General features: G+C 33.8%; 1 long non-coding RNA gene across 1 annotated transcript; it reads left to right on the top strand.

The window, feature by feature from the left end:
* The first annotated feature begins 1,165 nt into the window (after positions 1-1,165).
* On the top strand, positions 1,166-2,084 carry LOC149179592 (uncharacterized). The gene is made up of 3 exons (XR_016257390.1): positions 1,166-1,436; positions 1,672-1,745; positions 1,859-2,084. It is a non-coding gene; the product is annotated as an uncharacterized LOC149179592 (long non-coding RNA).
* The last annotated feature ends 16,664 nt before the right edge of the window (positions 2,085-18,748 follow it).

Raw genomic sequence — 18,748 nt, 5'->3', positions numbered from 1 at the left:
ATTAGAGTAGGCGGTACTAGTTATGGATTCAAGCATCATGATTTCTCTATGGTTTTCTCTTAAATATGCATGTATTTTATTAAATTAATATATTTTTATTTTAATGGACCGAGATGGGTTGATGTAGTATAAAGGGATGTCAAAGAATTTAATTTATTAGAAAATTTGACGAGGACTAAAACCTTTGCTCACTCACTGACCATTCAACTTACCATTAACAATTAATTAATATGTATTAATAATTAACGACCTAATTTCATTAATTTAAAATGTTACACAAATATGATTATATTTCCAATTTCAACCCTTCACACTATAGGTTTGAATTTGAGAGTCAAGTTTCAATTATGAAAAATGGGAACAAAATAGAATCGAATTTGTTAATGTATGAATTGTGCTTCAGATTTCAAACCACTATAGGTTGAAAATGGGGTTTGAATATTATTTATACTCAAAAGAAAGACGGTACACAAAATATTATAAAAAAATAAAGGTCGAATATCATTACTCAAAAGATAGATTGCTCATAAAATAAAATAAAATAATAGCAAATTTGTTGAAATAATGAAGTTTGATTCCACTTGCCACAGGCGCAGATTCACGTTAACCATTATTAGTCCCTGCCATCTGGCATCCGGCAGGGACTATAGTAATCGATCCGCGATGCTGTAGCATTAATTCGGGGCGACGTTAAGCGGCTTATGGCAAGATATTAGTCCCTGCCATCTGGCATCCGGCAGGGACTATAGTAATCGATCCGCGATGCTGTAGCATTAATTCGGGGCGACTTTAAGCGGCTTATGGCAAGATAACCAAAGTTTTTGAACGCTGCTGTGTTTACTATGATCAGCATAACCAAAGTTTCCGAAAGTGACCATTTTTGCCTTCTTATTTGGCCTCTTCCCGAGGCGGAAGAGGCTGGACCATAGGTTTATTTGCCTTTACCGTGTTTATTATCTCTGGCGGTCTACGTATATTTATATTAATGTTACACGTATGTTAGCATTAGTTCGCTAACATTTGTTTTTAGCGTTGTTTGCAGGTTGGTATAGCAGGTTTGTTTGCAGGTTGGCAGCTGTTCTGCATGAAGTGGTGTACGTGTCGATGTCTCCACTGAATGGCTGTTGCAATCTCCCAAATAAAGTCCCTCCATCTTCCAGCGCTTTGTTAGGGTAACAATTGCCCTTTTCCTTGCTTCACTCCGGTCATTCGTGCCTCTGCCGCAAGGAGGTCTCGGCTCATCCACTAGTTGCAGCCCTCTACGGTGACTCTTTCTCTCTTCCTGGTGGGTCTCATTTGCTCATTCCCTGCTCTGCATCTTGCTTCCTATTGTTGAAGAGGGTTTACCAGTTCTGAAGGTTATTGCAGTCCAGCCATGGCAATTGTTCATAGCTCTGGAGTCGTGTCAACGCTACACGGTCTGATTGAACCATCAGGTAAGAAAAATTCTTCAGTTTGCCTATTCCTTCGAGGTTACCAAATCTGTAGGTTTTCATTAAATGTTTTCAATCTTCCGGTTACTATTTTTCCCATGCAGTGGCCCAACCTCTTACCACACTATGAAAGATCAAGGGTTTACAGAAGCTTCATAGTTTTTCCCACTTTATCTTTATTCTTTTCCTGTTTTACCTATTCAGTACTGCTGCCACTTAATTTTTTTTTAATGTGCAGTTATAAAGAGAATTTCCCTTTCGCAGCTTCATCTTGCGTGCTAGATTTTTCTCTATGCCAGTTGCAGGGTTCAGGTTAATTCCTCCTCCTTGTCTATTTCTTCCACCGAGAACCGGTTAAATAATCCTCATTTGATTTTCAGAGTTAAAGACTGTATTTACCCTTCTTCCTTTTTTGCGTGGTACAGGTACGCTACCATTGGGTTATGCTCAACTGCCTGGAGATTGACTGTGGAATTTTGCGTAGGAACTTTGGCTGCGAAATTTTAGTACCTTAACGCACTTTGTAATGAACAGAGGCAGCATGCCGCGTGTGAACTCTTTTCTCGACCAGTAGTTCAACGTTAGTGCTCCATGGAGCGCACTGTTAAGCCGAAATTGGTCTAACTAAAGGTGACTAACGCTTTTGTCGTCTCGCTGCACCGCATTAGTATGGTATGGTTTACATCATGCCGTTATAATTTACAGAATTTCTGGAAAGATATTTTGAATTTACAGAGCATTTCGTTATAATTTAATGCCTTTGTGCTATAATCCAGATGCAACAAGCGATAATTTAAGATTTTGTTCGAGAAGAAAATTTATTGAGATCAAATCTATTCTTGTCCTCTTGCAGCAGTTCTAGATTTTCCTATGGTTTGCAAATCTACTGATATGGGGGAACTCTGTTTAATACCGGCTTTGTTAGACTTCATAGTCAATATCAGTTACAGATTCTGTTCAGTATAGAGCCCTTAGAGTAGTATGTATATATTGCCTTTTGGACTAATTGCCAATTTAGTAGGAATCTGAGAGTACAAAGAGTGATGAAGGGCAAAACAGAACTTCCATAATAACTGATGAAATTAATTTAGTTTTTAGTAGGTCTGCAAAATTGCTATTAAGCAGTGACGTTCTTGAATCTCTATATATCCGTTACAGAGTTTCATATCAGAACTGGACATGAAAAGAATAGACAAATGACCTTTTTTATTCTACGCTGGAGCTGGAAGGTCATTTCGTACCTTTTTTATCCTTAGTAGGCACTGGAGCTGGAAGGCTTGTTTCTTTGTAAATTTTCTGATGGCGATCAGTAGACTTAGGAGAAACACCAGAATTGTGGTTGAAGCTCCACTGTCGGCAGCTTGCACATACATCATGAAACAGTAATGAGCTCATGAAACAGTAATGAGCTACAAATATAAAATAAGACTTCCAAGAGCCAAACTACATGGTCGTTACCTGAACAAATACCATCATCAGAAGACATATGAGAAAGAGTTTGCTTGCAGAAGCCATGGGAGCTGCTGACACACGAATACAAGAAAAGAGAAGCCTTCGTTCTCTGCATGGACACTGTGCCTCTCCTTCCAACACCTGTCGTTGGAAACACTCAGTTAAGAGAAGCCTTCGTTCTTTGCATGGGCACTGTGCCTCTCCTTCCAACACCTGTCATTGGAAACACTCGACCGTTGGAATCGTATGCAACGCTCTGATTTCAGGTTCATTAACTTAACATGGAGATTGACATGTAAACAATCAAGTTACTAAACGAATAAATCAACGGAAGTATTTTTCGTTCAAATAAATTCTTTCACATTCAAGAGGTTTTAGTGTCTATTCAGTTTTTTTTTAGTTCCTTAAATATTATAAACAGACAAACATACTTTACTTGAAGTAACATACCAACGACTCCCTTTCGTGAAGTTTTACTTTTCCAATAGAATGGTGGCTGTGGAAGAAAATTTCTACGCGTTTTTAAATAAACTTCAAAATATCCCTTATTAAAAGATTCCACAACCTCTTTAACAATATTTGTTTTTAAATCGTTTTCGTAATTCTTTAAAATCCCTTTTCCTTAAAAATGGGCTTACTCCCTTTTAAAATATTACAAGGCAACCTTCCTTTCTTTTAAATCATGTGTTTAAAAAGATTCATAACATACAGACCCGTGAAGTAACATACCAACGACTCCCTTTCGGGAAGTTTTACTTTTCCAATAGAACTCTTTTCTCGACCAGTAGTTCAACGTTAGTGCTCCATGGAGCGCACTGTTAAGCCGAAATTGGTCTAACTAAAGGTGACTAACGCTTTTGTCGTCTCGCTGCACCGCATTAGTATGGTATGGTTTACATCATGCCGTTATAATTTACAGAATTTCTGGAAAGATATTTTGAATTTACAGAGCATTTCGTTATAATTTAATGCCTTTGTGCTATAATCCAGATGCAACAAGCGATAATTTAAGATTTTGTTCGAGAAGAAAATTTATTGAGATCAAATCTATTATTGTCCTCTTGCAGCAGTTCTAGATTTTCCTATGGTTTGCAAATCTACTGATATGGGGGAACTCTGTTTAATACCGGCTTTGTTAGACTTCATAGTCAATATCAGTTACAGAATCTGTTCAGTATAGAGCCCTTAGAGTAGTATGTATATATTGCCTTTTGGACTAATTGCCAATTTAGTAGGAATCTGAGAGTACAAAGAGTGATGAAGGGCAAAACAGAACTTCCATAATAACTGATGAAATTAATTTAGTTTTTAGTAGGTCTGCAAAATTGCTATTAAGCAGCGACGTTCTTGAATCTCTATATATCCGTTACAGAGTTTCATATCAGAACTGGACATGAAAAGAATAGACAAATGACCTTTTTTATTCTACGTTGGAGCTGGAAGGTCATTTCGTACCTTTTTTATCCTTAGTAGGCACTGGAGCTGGAAGGCTTGTTTCTTTGTAAATTTTCTAATGGCGATCAGTAGACTTAGGAGAAACACCAGAATTGTGGTTGAAGCTCCACTGTCGGCAGCTTGCACATACATCATGAAACAGTAATGAGCTCATGAAACAGTAATGAGCTACAAATATAAAATAAGACTTCCAAGAGCCAAAGTACATGGTCGTTACCTGAACAAATACCATCATCAGAAGACATATGAGAAAGAGTTTGCTTGCAGAAGCCATGGGAGCTGCTGACACACGAATACAAGAAAAGAGAAGCCTTCGTTCTCTGCATGGACACTGTGCCTCTCCTTCCAACACCTGTCGTTGGAAACACTCAGTTAAGAGAAGCCTTCGTTCTTTGCATGGGCACTGTGCCTCTCCTTCCAACACCTGTCGTTGGAAACACTCGACCGTTGGAATCGTATGCAACGCTCTGATTTCAGGTTCATTAACTTAACATGGAGATTGACATGTAAACAATCAAGTTACTAAACGAATAAATCAACGGAAGTATTTTTCGTTCAAATAAATTCTTTCACATTCAAGAGGTTTTAGTGTCTATTCAGTTTTTTTTTAGTTCCTTAAATATTATAAACAGACAAACATACTTTACTTGAAGTAACATACCAACGACTCCCTTTCGTGAAGTTTTACTTTTCCAATAGAATGGTGGCTGTGGAATTTTGCGTAGGAACTTTGGCTACGAAATTTTAGTACCTTAATGCCAATAGAATGGTGGTTGTGGAAGAAAATTTCTACGCGTTTTTAAATAAACTTCAAAATATCCCTTATTAAAAGATTCCACAACCTCTTTAACAATATTTGTTTTTAAATCGTTTTCGTAATTCTTTAAAATCCCTTTTCCTTAAAAATGGGCTTACTCCCTTTTAAAATATTACAAGGCAACCTTCCTTTCTTTTAAATCATGTGTTTAAAAAGATTCATAACATACAGACCCGTGAAGTAACATACCAACGACTCCCTTTCGGGAAGTTTTACTTTTCCAATAGAACTCTTTTCTCGACCAGTAGTTCAACGTTAGTGCTCCATGGAGCGCACTGTTAAGCCGAAATTTGTCTAACTAAAGGTGACTAACGCTTTTGTCGTCTCGCTGCACCGCATTAGTATGGTATGGTTTGATTCCTAGACAACGTTAATCTTCAAAAAAAAATCAACGCAGAGTTTGCAGCAACCTTTGTCTCACAGCTGCTTCACTTCGCTACAATTTCTGTAGTGAGTCAGTGCTTTTTTGTTGTGAATGCACACATGTATGAAACGCTGTTCTCAACGAGTCTTACGCTATCTGCGCTCACATTGTTGTTCTCGAGACTCTTATGCAAACTTGTCTCTTTTTATTGCTATGAAGAGAACAAAAGTTTTGATTTTTTAGTGTTATAAATCACGTAAAAAATTACATTGGAAAGCTCAATAATAAATGACTCATTTAGATTTTACTTAAACTGGAGTACATGAAGCTGAATTAAAACAATGGTTTTCTATTTTACATGCTCTCCACTATTGACACGTGAAATTAAAGCCATTAAATGAACTTATATGGATTGGCTTCTAGCATTGAAGATTCTGTGTCTAGCTCTCAAACTCAAAAAGAGAGGCTGCAATTTTAAAAAAAGCAGTGACTAATATTGCAAGCAATTGCAGGAGTATCGCTCATGCTGAACGACAACCTGCATGTATACCAAATGGTGTATGCTTCTGAGCTGAGATTTGTCAGCCTGCACGGAATTTGATAAGCAGATGCAGAAGCATCTTGACTCCATGGCTCGGATTGATTTCGCTGCTCCTCTCGGCCTTAATTCCATTGGTAAAGTTCACTGGCTCGGCAGGGACTTGCTGCTGTGCAGCCACCTTGTTTTATTATGAATTTCCTTCGTATTTTCATAACTTATTTGCGTAGATAAAGTCTGAGCCAGAAGAGTGGGTGGTCCAAAGCCGTGAAAATGACCAAAACATGTATTTTATAAAAACCATGTCTATCAATAAAATGTTTTATATTGTTTATATAAAATGTTGATGATTTTTAAAATAAAATAGTTTTATTCCATAACAGTGAAAGTGAATTATTGTATTTAAAAAAAGGAAATGGAAAATTAAAATATAAAATTATTATTCAATAGAGAGCGAATTTTTTTTCGTCACACTTCTGAAGCAAAAATGAATCTAAAGATAATTAATTTGTGCAGATTGAACGACTAAATTTGACATTCTAACCATTTTTATCAATTTTTTTTTAATATAGTTTAAGTATAAATTAAAAAAAAATAAAACAAAAGTTTAAAGACGAAACTAGACCACATGATAATATATAATTAATAAAATAAGGAAAATGGATAAATAAAACAAAAGTTTAAAGACGAAACTAGATCACATGATAATATATAATTAATAAAATAAGGAAAATGGATTTAGTGTTTTAGAAAATTTCAAGATAATTAATTTGTATAAATTTCATAATTCAACTTTGTTTATATTATCTAGATAAAGTGTTGGATCTCATCGCATGATCATTTATAATTAATAATAAAAATATAGAAAATATTATAATTGCATCTTGTATGTGATAAGATGTAATTAAAGTATAATAAAAGGGGATAATTAAGTTGATATGCATTTTTATTTTGGAATCGGAATTTCACAATTTTAATTTAATTATTAATAGTTATTTAGTGGATTTTAGAGATTTAATCTTCATACAATATTTTAGAATATTCTTAATAGTATACATAAATCATATGCTTAGATTTATTTCCAAAGTAGTTATGCATTTTTTACCTTTTTAAATAAATTCATTAATTTAAAAAAAAAATTCATATGAACAAGTGTCATACTAAATTAGTTATGATATTTTGAGCATGTGGTATAAGAGTAACAAAGCCTATTTACATATTAAGAATCTCCAAAATAAAGTGAGGTGAATTTCCATTGTTAAGAATATTGTTACATGTTTTTTTTAAATGTGCGTATATTTAACTTATATTAATTCCTTTTATTATTAATAATAGTTACTGTTATTTTAAATAAGGTTATAACTTCTTTTATTTTTATTACTATTTTAAACATATTTATTATGGATCAATGTTTATTGACATTTATAATCAATAGAGAATTAAAATAAATAAATATGTCAAATTATAGTGTAATTAATAAAAAATAGAAAATATAATAATTACATCTTTTATATATATATAGATATATAATATGGCAAGAAGGGATGATAATTACGATGGAAAAAAGTTCACCTTGCAAGCTCAAAGCTTATTGCCAGATAGGCTTTTCAGCTCAGTATGGAAGAGATGTGTTGTAATGTCTTCTCTTTCTTTTTAAACAAAAATAAATAAATAATAAAAATAAAAATAACCTTATGTTAAAATAAAAATTACTTCCAACTGACTAATTTGACATGGTCAAGTTACCAATGGTATTCATGTTGAATATAGCTTATTTAAAGGGGTAAATTAAACCAACAAATTATTAATTATAATTATACTCATAATAAAATATTTTTGAATTATAATTAATATTAAACGAGCCTAGATCTAACTTAACTCCAGATCTACCAAGTGCCTGGAAGGATCAAATCTCTTGAGGTTGAAACTTCTTTTAAAGTGAAAAGAGATTTGATCCCTTTATATGCTTGGTAAATCGGAAATTAAAATGAATCTAAACTAGTATTATAAATATAAAATTATAATAACCCCTGTGTAAAAATAATGAAAACAAAATATTAATTACATAATTAAAAATTGTTAATAACAAATAATCATTTATATGTTATTATTAATACTTATTATATACAAAATCATTTATGATAGAAATTCAATGCTTTAACATATTGTTAATAACACAAAATAATTCCTATGTTATTATTACCACTTATTATATAGAAAATCATTTATATCATTTATATGTTATTATTAACACTTATTGTATGGAAAATCATTCATGATATAAATACAATGCTTTAGTAGGGAATAAATCCTTTGAATCTCGAGGGAAAACCATTTTTGGATCTTTATTCCTTACCTACATGTTAGAAAAAATTAATGAAAAAATTAAACATAAAATATTGACTTCAAATCATTTTCAAAATAAATTCCCATTGTTGGATCTTTATTCCTTACCTACGTGTTAGATAAAATTAATAAAAAATAAAAAATCATTTTCAAAATAAATTCCCATTGTTGGATCTTTATTCCTCGCATACTTGTTAGATAAAAATAATAAAGAAATTAAACATGAAATATTGACTTCTTGTGATAGTTGTAATATGATGTATGTGTAAGATGTAAAAACTTGTTTTTTAATTTTGTTAGAATTAGAGTAAGCAAATATTTTTAATCATGTATCGATGTAAATGTATAAAGGCACAACGCATACAATTCTACATAATGTTTAAGGTTTTAAGAAGATAACAAAGTGATGCTTTAGTTTTGGCCGCTTTTAATGTGTAATTTTTATGGGAGATTTACTACGATTCATGTTTTCGGTGGAACAAATAATTAGCAAGATTGTTTGTCCAGTGGAGAAAGATAGTTGGTTAAGTGGAGAAATTAAAATTTAAGTATTTTATATTTGTAGGTTTATGAAGATAAACGTGTTGTTAGAGATAATGAAGAATATCTTAGAATAGTGAATTGGTTCACGATACTTTAGGATAGGAATTAATTTCTATTTTTTAGGGTATGGTTCTAACTTCCCTAAGACCGTGTGTGTTATTTATTGTGTGATGTACTTGGACAATGTAGAGCATTCTTCAGAGCCAGACTCTCCTGGTTCAGACTCTCTTTCATAGAGCTGACTAGTGGATCTTTTTCATTAATATAAACATCACTTTTTAACATGGTGTCAGAGCTACAGGTCGGAGGAACCTGTACGTTGAGTAAAGGATTTGAAAGGTGCGCCTGAGGCGAAATCGTCGTGTGGTTTGGGGGAAAAATCACGTCGACCCACTGTGAAACTTCCAACGTCTTTTTATTTTGCCAATCGTCGCGAATCTCTGGTGCTAAATAGCGCCGACTGTGCAAACAACAAAAAAAGGGCCTGCGTCTTGGCAGTGGTTGCTGAGAGAAGGCTACGTGAAGGCCGTGTAACATTTGACTAGAGGAAGGCCCTGGTAATCCACCGTGGCGATGTGGAGGAAGGTCATGGTAAAGGCCGTGGTAACAAATCACTGGACTGCCATGGTGAGTGTGCGCAGTGTGGTGAAGACTATGTGGAGGAGGTCGCGTGGTTGAGGCTGGCAGACCTGCCCGAAGTCTATGTGGAGGAGGCTAGAAGATTTGTGAATCGCCTTTCCACTGACAATTGCTGCTTGCATTGGCTTGGATCGTAGCAAGGATTAGGGAGACTGTCTTTGACATAGATCTGACACAGATCTAGGGCAAATCTAACATATATTTATTTTTTTACTTGTCAATTTTTTTTTAATCGCCAAGATGAATAATCAGATGATTGAAGCATACTTGAATGAGCATAACAAGCTCGATAGCTCCAATTATGTGAATTGGAAATTCAAGATGCAGACTCTGCTAAAGTGCAGAGTGCTTGGACGATTGCAAATGGGAATGAGCAGAAGCTAGCAGCTGGATCAACATCGATCCCAGATTGGGAGAAGCGAGAAGGTAAAGCAAGGATCGCTATTGAAGATGTTAGTGAAAGAGTGCATCATACCACATATTAGAGAATGTAAATCAACAAGCGAAATCTGGGAAATTTTGAAGGATTTGTATGAGATCAAGAATACAAATCGTCTTCTGTTCCTGAAGAGCAAGATCTTATCCCTGAAGATGGAGGAAAATGAAACAGTTGCTTCCTTCATAGCGAGGATCAAAGATCTGAAGAACAAATTGGCAGACATTGGTGATACAGTTGCAAATATAGATCTAGTAACCATTACCATGAATGGTGTGACCGATGACTACCAAATGTTTATCACTGGGATAAATGCGAGAGAGAAGATCCCAAAGTTTGAAGAACTGATAGGAATATTAATGTAAGAAGAAGAAAGAAGATCGACTCTGAAGCCCCAGAGTGCAGATCTTGCGTTGATGGCGAAAAAGAACTTCTTCAAAGAAAAAGGAAATCTGCAACAGTAAAATGGAGGAAACTCACAAAAAAGACCAAATCAGACTCAAGGTATGCATCCGAATAGAAACAACTCTGAAATTAAATGTTTTTATTGTGGAAAACTTGGTCATATAGCTAAGGAGTGCAGGAAGAAGATATATCATGAACAACAACAGAAGCAGAAACAACATGTAGGTCATCTCGCAAATGATAATCATGTGCAGAACTTCAGATTGTTTATGGCAGACTTTGATGAGAATGTTGATGCAGACATCTGGTATGTAGATTCGGGAGCATCAACACATATGATGGGAAACAAGCAATGGTTCGAAGATTTTAAAGAAATCAACGACGGAGCACAAATCTACCTAGGTTATGATAGAAGCCATCAGATCGAAGGGTGTGGGAAAATTTCTGTCATTTTACCTAATGGTACTGTAAGACAAATTCATAATGTCATGTATGTGCTCGGTGTAACAAAGAACTTGATTTCTATATCCATGATTACATATCAAGATCTATTAATATTAATCATTGCTTTTGCTAGCCATGAAGGTGGGGTTACTTGGTTTGGCAATGTCAATTGGTCATTGCCAACTGCATGTTCAACAATGTCATTAACAATATCAGCAATAGGAGTTTCATGTTCTTGAGTTGGTGGAACGATCTCCATGTTACTGCGAATTTGTTCATGGTTACATTTTGTTTCACATACAGTTTCATCATCTTCATCATATAAGTGTCCTTGAGAGAGGGAAATCATATTACCAGCTGCAACAACATCATCTTGGTCATCTACTTCTTGCACTTCAACACCTGTTTGGGCATTCCCTTCTTCCTGACCATCCACATGAAACGCTTGGCTACAACCAGTATCATGCATAAGAGAATCATAGTTCAGTGGCCAGATTCCTGTCCTCCTAAAGCCAGCCTTGATATTTGATGGTGTCAAAGCCCTTTTAAAAGCTTTACTTGCAAGCTCTGCTAGCTCGAACCTTTTCACCTCAACCCCTGGATTCTTTGCCATCCATGCAACGTGCTCCAACTTGAAATAGTTCTTGAAAGGTTCAAACACACTAACATCAAGGGGTTGCAGTCTGTGAGTGGTATGAGCGGGCAATGTCAACAGGTCGATGCCTAAATTATTTTCTTCCTCAATTGTTTGTATAGCCATGTGGCTCCCATAGCCATCTAATATCAATAGGTGTCTGTTATTAGGCAAGACGCCACCTGGTACCGATGCAGAAAAGTGAAAAAGCCAACTTCAAAATAGTTCTTTATTCATCCATGCATGGGGATGTGCAGCCATGCATGCAATTGGTTCACAGTTCTGTATATAGTTTTTCAGTGGATTTTTACCTTTGAATAGATAAAATCTTGGGATTGAAGTACCAATTGCATTGACACAACATAAAATAGTTATCCACTCCCTACTCTTAGGCAAATCTTTAGCACATTTCAGCTCCCTCTCTTGGCAATAACCCGCATGCCACAATTCCTCCCTACCTGTAAACCTGTTTCATCACAGTTCCATATATGGTCTGCTCCATAAGAATGTTTATCGTAAGCACTAGAAAGTGTGTCATAGAACTTTTGCACAACTGCAGGGCACAAATTTAATGCTCTATCTCTGTCAAGGCCCTCAAATTTCTGGATGCCTTTTTTTAAACCCAAACCACCATGATTTACTAGGAAACCCATCTTTGAATGGGTTTGGCCTCCCTTGATAGATTTGAGCAACTGTGGATTTGAGTTGTATCAACTCTAGCCCATGTCCTAATTGGGCCATCTCTTTACACCACTCAACCACCTCGGCCTCCTCCTACTCAATCATAACTGTAAGAGGTCCTCTACGTTTTGTATGAGTCAGTCCATTTATCCAATAATGTATTGATGAGGGAGGAATACCATGTTTTTTTGCAGATGCCTGAACTGAGTATCCATTAAACTCTATGTCATCAATTGCAACTAACATTTGTTCTTTTGTCCATCCTCTTATAGCACTGATCTTTTTAGTTGAACTTGCCCCTTGGACTGTTGTTGACAGTGGTTCTGTGGCTGATGGTGTGTTAACATCAGCTGTCGTCACATGGTCATCCTCAACAATGTTCCTTGGGGCATTGTTGACATTGACATCAGTTGTCTTGTCCTCATCAGACGATGTGCATCGTAGTTGTGCACCCCTTGTCACTCTCCTGCCACTTCTCTTTGTACGAGTAGCATAACTACCTTTTTCCATAGATGTAACAACCTGTAAAATTATTACATGCATTTAGACATTAGAATATTTGTAAATTATGCTTTCATACAAGGCAAAAATACTTCTGCTTTATTATAGGGAATTATCAACATGTATGTTAGTATCCTTGAAAAATCAAATATACAGAATCATTTTGGTGTATGTCTTCAAAATTATCAGTGATTGTTGTTTTGATAACTTGTCTTTACACTTAAAATACCATCACTGTATTGATTGGTTTTGTTATGCATTTCCAAACAGAGTTCTTATTCGATTTGACTACTTAAAATATTGTTTTGTTGTTTTGTTGTTTTCTGTAAAGATGCACTTCTCTAGAAATGGATCTCTGGGTATCAAGGAGTTATCATTGGCCAAACCAAGCATGGTATTTAATTTGACCAAGGCTCCAACTTGAGACCCCCTTAAGCACTCTTGATCAGAACTTTGCCACCATAACAAATTTTTTCCTCATGTCACTTACGGTTGAAGTTTCTAGTCATGTAAACATTCATTTCAACTACAACTCTTATTTGCATCTTGTCTACATATGTAAGAGAGGCCATGCCTTTTTCTTAAATCAGGAAAGCATATTATCAATTTGTAAAGTTTTGAGTAATTATTGACCTCATATATCAAATGAGAATGAGGGTGTAGTTTGCCATATTTGCAATAGTTTGAGGCTGGTTGTGCCTTCTTTGTGGTCCTTCATTCTGATAGGTTTCCCCTTGTGTACAACAACCTTCCAATAAGGCCCTTCCACTACTTTTTGTTCATTTGTTTATGTTATTTTCTTCCTTTTACATTGTTTTGTTTACTTTCTGATCATATTTCAACAATGATCTAAACACCCTTTTCCTTTTTTCCTTTCAACTTTTTTTTTCAATTTATTTTGCAGGTCTTGTTTATGCTACAATTAGTCTTGATGATGTTTATTGCTGGTCTCATACAAGGTTTTCGGTTTTAATACCGAAAGTTGTATTGCAATACTTGACCACTAATTAAGAAACTCATCTGAAGCTTCTGATCTATATTACAGCGAACACAAGGACAATAAATCTATGCTTATCTTCCAATGGGGCCATAGTTTTTGTTTCTTATTATAAAATTTCATTAAGCTTTTGTTAAAAATGATTCTTAGAAAGAAATTTCCTTGTGAAATTATGGTTAAACAAATTTCAATTGAGTCGACCACCATGTTCCTACATATTTTTTGCATGATATCTATATTTGTGTAGACATTTTCTACAAGTATTGGAAGGATTTTCGAAAACTACTTGTTGTGGTTTGCACAAAATTGGAATTTGTTTTGTTGCTCTTCTCATACATTCTTAAATGTATTTGTCATTGTTTTATTGAGTTTCATCATGTAAGAGATACAATATGTCACTGATGCATATGAATCAAGCATGAATTGAGAATACGTCTGTAAGTCTGAACATAGAAATAGGTGAATTGTGAATTGTGAAATAGAATTGTAGGTTGTGTGTTGATTTTCATGAAACTGAAACTGTAAGTGAAACTGAATCTGTAAGAACTGAAACTGCAAGAACTCTGATAAATGAAAACAGAACTGTAAGAAAAATGTGCTGTAATTGATATAACTAACCTGGATATACTGGCAACTATTTTGTGATGTTTTGTCTTCAAGGTTGCTGAATAGTTTGAAAGCATAACATGCAACTTCAACAGTGGTTGAACTTCTTTTATAGTTTTTGGCACTTGAATTTAATTGGTGGACATGGATGGACATGGATTGCAATGGCTTCATTTTCAATGCATGATCTAGATTTAATTTGATGTGATCTAATGGTTGGGAATTTCTTATTTGTTGACCCATGTGCTTTGATTTGTTTTAATGAGAAATAGAATGAGTTGGGTGTCATTTATTGCAGTTATTGGGTTGGGTATCATTTATTGAACAAAGTGGGTTTAAATGTTATTGGGTTGGGTGTCATTTATTAAACATAGGGAGTTTAGTTGTTGAACAACACAGCACTTATTGCTGACATACATTCACTTTTATTATGTGCAGGTATGGATATTTATTTGGGATACAAAGCTTCAGTTCTGATGAGTGGGGCTTGAAGTGAGTGCTACTTTGTACTTATGGAATAGACCATTTTCGAAGCATTTATGGTTTTATTTGTTTTCTAGTTGGGTCAATATGGTTTGCACTTTTAAGTATTAAGACACTATTTATGGACAGTTGTGGGCCCAGTCAATGTATTGGGAAATTTTGGACAACAATTAATTATACTTAATGTTACTTATCTTTGTTTAAATATTGGTTACAAAAGTTGCAATTTTTTGTGGTTTGGTGGGACCAGTACTATATTAATTACTGTTCCTCTGTTCTAACAACAACAACAAGAAGAAAAAAACAGAGTAACAGTGTCTCATCCCTGTTATCCATCATGGAAGAGAACTACAACCACCTAAAAATTATCAAAATTGAAAGTGGGCACAAAGGATTCAGCTTGACCAGCAACTGAAATCTGTGATGCTGTATTAATAGGAGGCTGCTGCATTGCTGGCATCTCTGAAATTTAAGCAGCTTTTAGATAATTTTGAGCCCAAGCATTTTGCCCTATTGATACGGCGAGTGGACTAGACAAACCCATAGACTTCTGGATCATTTGTCAAGGTCAATGTCGGCTCGTGGACGTAAGGGAAAGACTTTCGTTAACTTCGTCGATGTCACGGTAGGATAGTGGGCGTCCTATTTTGAATTTCTGATTATGAATCCTCATTCAAAAGTCTGGGACGCTTGAAGGCTCTTCTGGATGGACATGAATCCTCATTCAAAAGTCACAGGAGAAAACCAAAAAGTAAGATACGGCATCAAAACTCGTGAAGAAGATTCACGGAGTTGTATGAAAAAGGGTCGTAAAATTCAAAAGGAAATGGACAGCACAGACATTTACGAGAATATGAAAAGGCCAGGGAAGCTTGGAAGGACATGTCTTCTTGACTTTTGATATCGTTTTTAATTATGATAAAACTTGATGGGCAGATTGTTTCTCAGTGGGTGATTTGTATATTAAAAAGTTAATAAATTTTCAATGTTAACATTATATTATTTTTAATTATGATAAAATTTGATGGGCAAATCGTGTCTCAGTGGGTTAAAAAGCTAATAATTTTTCAATGTTAAAATTATATCATTTTTAATCATCATAAAATTTGATGGCAAATTATTTTTCAGTGGATGATTTGTCTCTTCAAAAGTTCATAATTTTTCAATCTTAAAATTATAAAAACAAATCAAACTTAATAAATGTTTTAAGTTTGAAATTCTTAAAGCCGTTTCTAATTATCAATTATTTTAAGGAAATGATTTTTTTTCTTCCAAATTTACTAAAATTTCGCAATATAATTTCAATATTTTTTGTTATTTAAAATACATTTTTAAATATATAAATAAATTCAAAGCCCGAAAACCTTTGAAACACTTGAATTATATAGATTAAAAAATTTAAACTCAAATTTTAAAAATCTCTATCCAATTAAAATTAACAAAAAAAAATAAAAAAAATAATAATAATAAAAATAACTTCCCCTTAATTCTCCTCCATTAAAATGTTAACCAAGCAATAAATCTAAACCTATCCAGACAATGAAAAGATTATTAACTATTACGCGCCATCTAAAACTTGGACACGAAATCCCATCCAGAATGTAATGGATTGCTTTAATTTCATATTTCCAACCCAATGCATTTCCAGAAAATAAAAGTATAACTCGCTACGCGTAAAATAAAACTCAAACCAACGCTGAAAAGTAAGACATTTTACTGTGAAGCCCTTGCCTTCATTACACATGAAATTAGCTTTTATAAATTTTTGACCTGGATCACATTCACAAGAGTTTACAATTTCATAAATATAAATATGACCCTTTTTTCTTAATAAACTAAAAATGATATATTTCATAGATACCTAACCAGTGCGAGCTCTGTGATTCATCATAATTATAAAAACTTTTTTCCAGATAAATTATATAGATATTTTTCTGATAGATGCGAATCACTTACTGTGTTTTATCATCAGAACTAAGATACATTTCATAAACTTTCAACCAGTCCAAATTCTGTGATTCATGATGATCCTTGTGGGATATTTCTCTTTCGGTTATCTGTTACTTGATAGGATGGAGGTCTGGATATTGAATGTTCTCAAGAGTTGATCAAACAACTTGACCTTACAAGAATTGGTGTTTCGAACACTGGTGCTTCCAGTTTAAGAACCACCAATCTTATTTATCACCAATAAAAACACACAAAAATTGATATTTCGGAAACTGGAGCTTCTAGTTTAAGAACCACCAACTCTTTTTGAAAAAACACACAACACTAAAACAATCTTTCACAATTTTTTTTTTTAATTCTAAAAAAACCATTTGCAACAAAATTGTAACTTTAGCTCACACCACAACTTGAATATAATACCAGAAAACTTGAAGTCGACAAAGCAATCCATGCGATTTCTTGAACAGCACAGACTTCCGCGGCCATAAAATGTTCGCGATTACACCTGTTTTCCACATGAAATGGCTGGGGAGATACTCTGATAGCCAATTGCAATAGAATTGCTTTCAACCAAGGCTACCCGAGCACTTTCCTTACACGACAACGAGGGCTATAGAAAGTACATCAGCGCCATCATATTGTTCCCAACAAAACTTGCTCTCACCTCGATAACCGATCTCGACGACCAAAAGGTTCAACATATTTTTTTTCAACATATTTTTTTTATTAGCAGATCGAAGTACTTCTGACAGATATTCGTCCATCTCAGGCGTTGTTTCCATTATAACAGTCTCCAACTGTAAATCAGAGTCACCACAATACGAACCACCAGACGGCTCCATGGACGTCCTTAAATGGTATACAAAATTTCATGAGTGTTTTGTTAACATCTTTTTGGAGAATACCATCTTAGAAAAAAAACATTGAACCTTAAGAAATTATATAAATAAATAACATTTCATTTTAGATCAACTCTAGTATTTTGATGTTTGAAAAAGGAATAGAAAAAGTTACTGTAAAATACAGTTTTTGACGTTTAAAAAAGAATAGAAAAAGTTACTGTAAAATACAATATTCAGCAAATAATAAAAGAAAATTATATCATATTTTGACATTTCAAAAACAACACTTTTTATCTCACATTATGAAAATAAAAGAGGGTTAGTTTAATCTCACATGTAAAATTCAAAAAAAAAACCATTAGTTAATCTATGTTTGCAAAGCTATTAAATGGAAATAGTTTTATAAATACGTAATAAATCAGGACAACATATACCATAGAAAATTATGCCATATAAACATATCATGTTACATTGTGATGTTTAAGAAATTAGTGAAAAAAGGGTTACTTGAATCCATGACATTACGGAAGGAATAAAAGAGAGTAAGGTCACATTCTAATATTGTAAATATACTACTTTAAAAGGTTTCATATCATATTCTGATGTTCAAAATAAACAATAGAGGGTTAAGCAATGGTTGTTTTCCAATCAACTATGGTTCATATGTTACCATATAATATATGGCGGAATTTTTATAAATACGTAATAATTTATAAGGCCATAAGTAAAGATTAAATTTCTTATACAAACTCAATTTATTCCTTTACGATGTTGAAAAAAGGAATAAAAGAGTATCTCACTTTTAACATTTAAGAAGAAATAAAATAGGATTATGACACATTCTAACATTTCAAATGTCACAATTAGACATCTAGTTCTATGTTGCATTGTGATATTTAAAATTATAGAAATAATTGATTTATATTTTTAAAAGTCAACTTTGATTAACATAAAGATATGGTATTTTTACCAAAATAAATTATGATGTTCAAAATCATAAAATAAATCATGATGTTCAAAATTATATAAATATGGGTTAATTAACTGATACTTCTCAACTCAACTATGTTTAATATAAATATATGATAATATTTTTACCGATATACAATAAATTATCATAATATATATGATACAACATTAAGTTACAAAAACACTAAATTTCATATTGTGAAAAAAAGAAAG

Source organism: Pinus tabuliformis, chromosome 3_2 (assembly GCF_031772625.1).
Source record: "Pinus tabuliformis cultivar Carrire ecotype Pingquan chromosome 3_2, CPIR1, whole genome shotgun sequence".
Classification (NCBI taxonomy): Eukaryota; Viridiplantae; Streptophyta; class Pinopsida; order Pinales; family Pinaceae; genus Pinus; species Pinus tabuliformis.
This window is presented reverse-complemented; position numbering and strand designations above follow the sequence as displayed.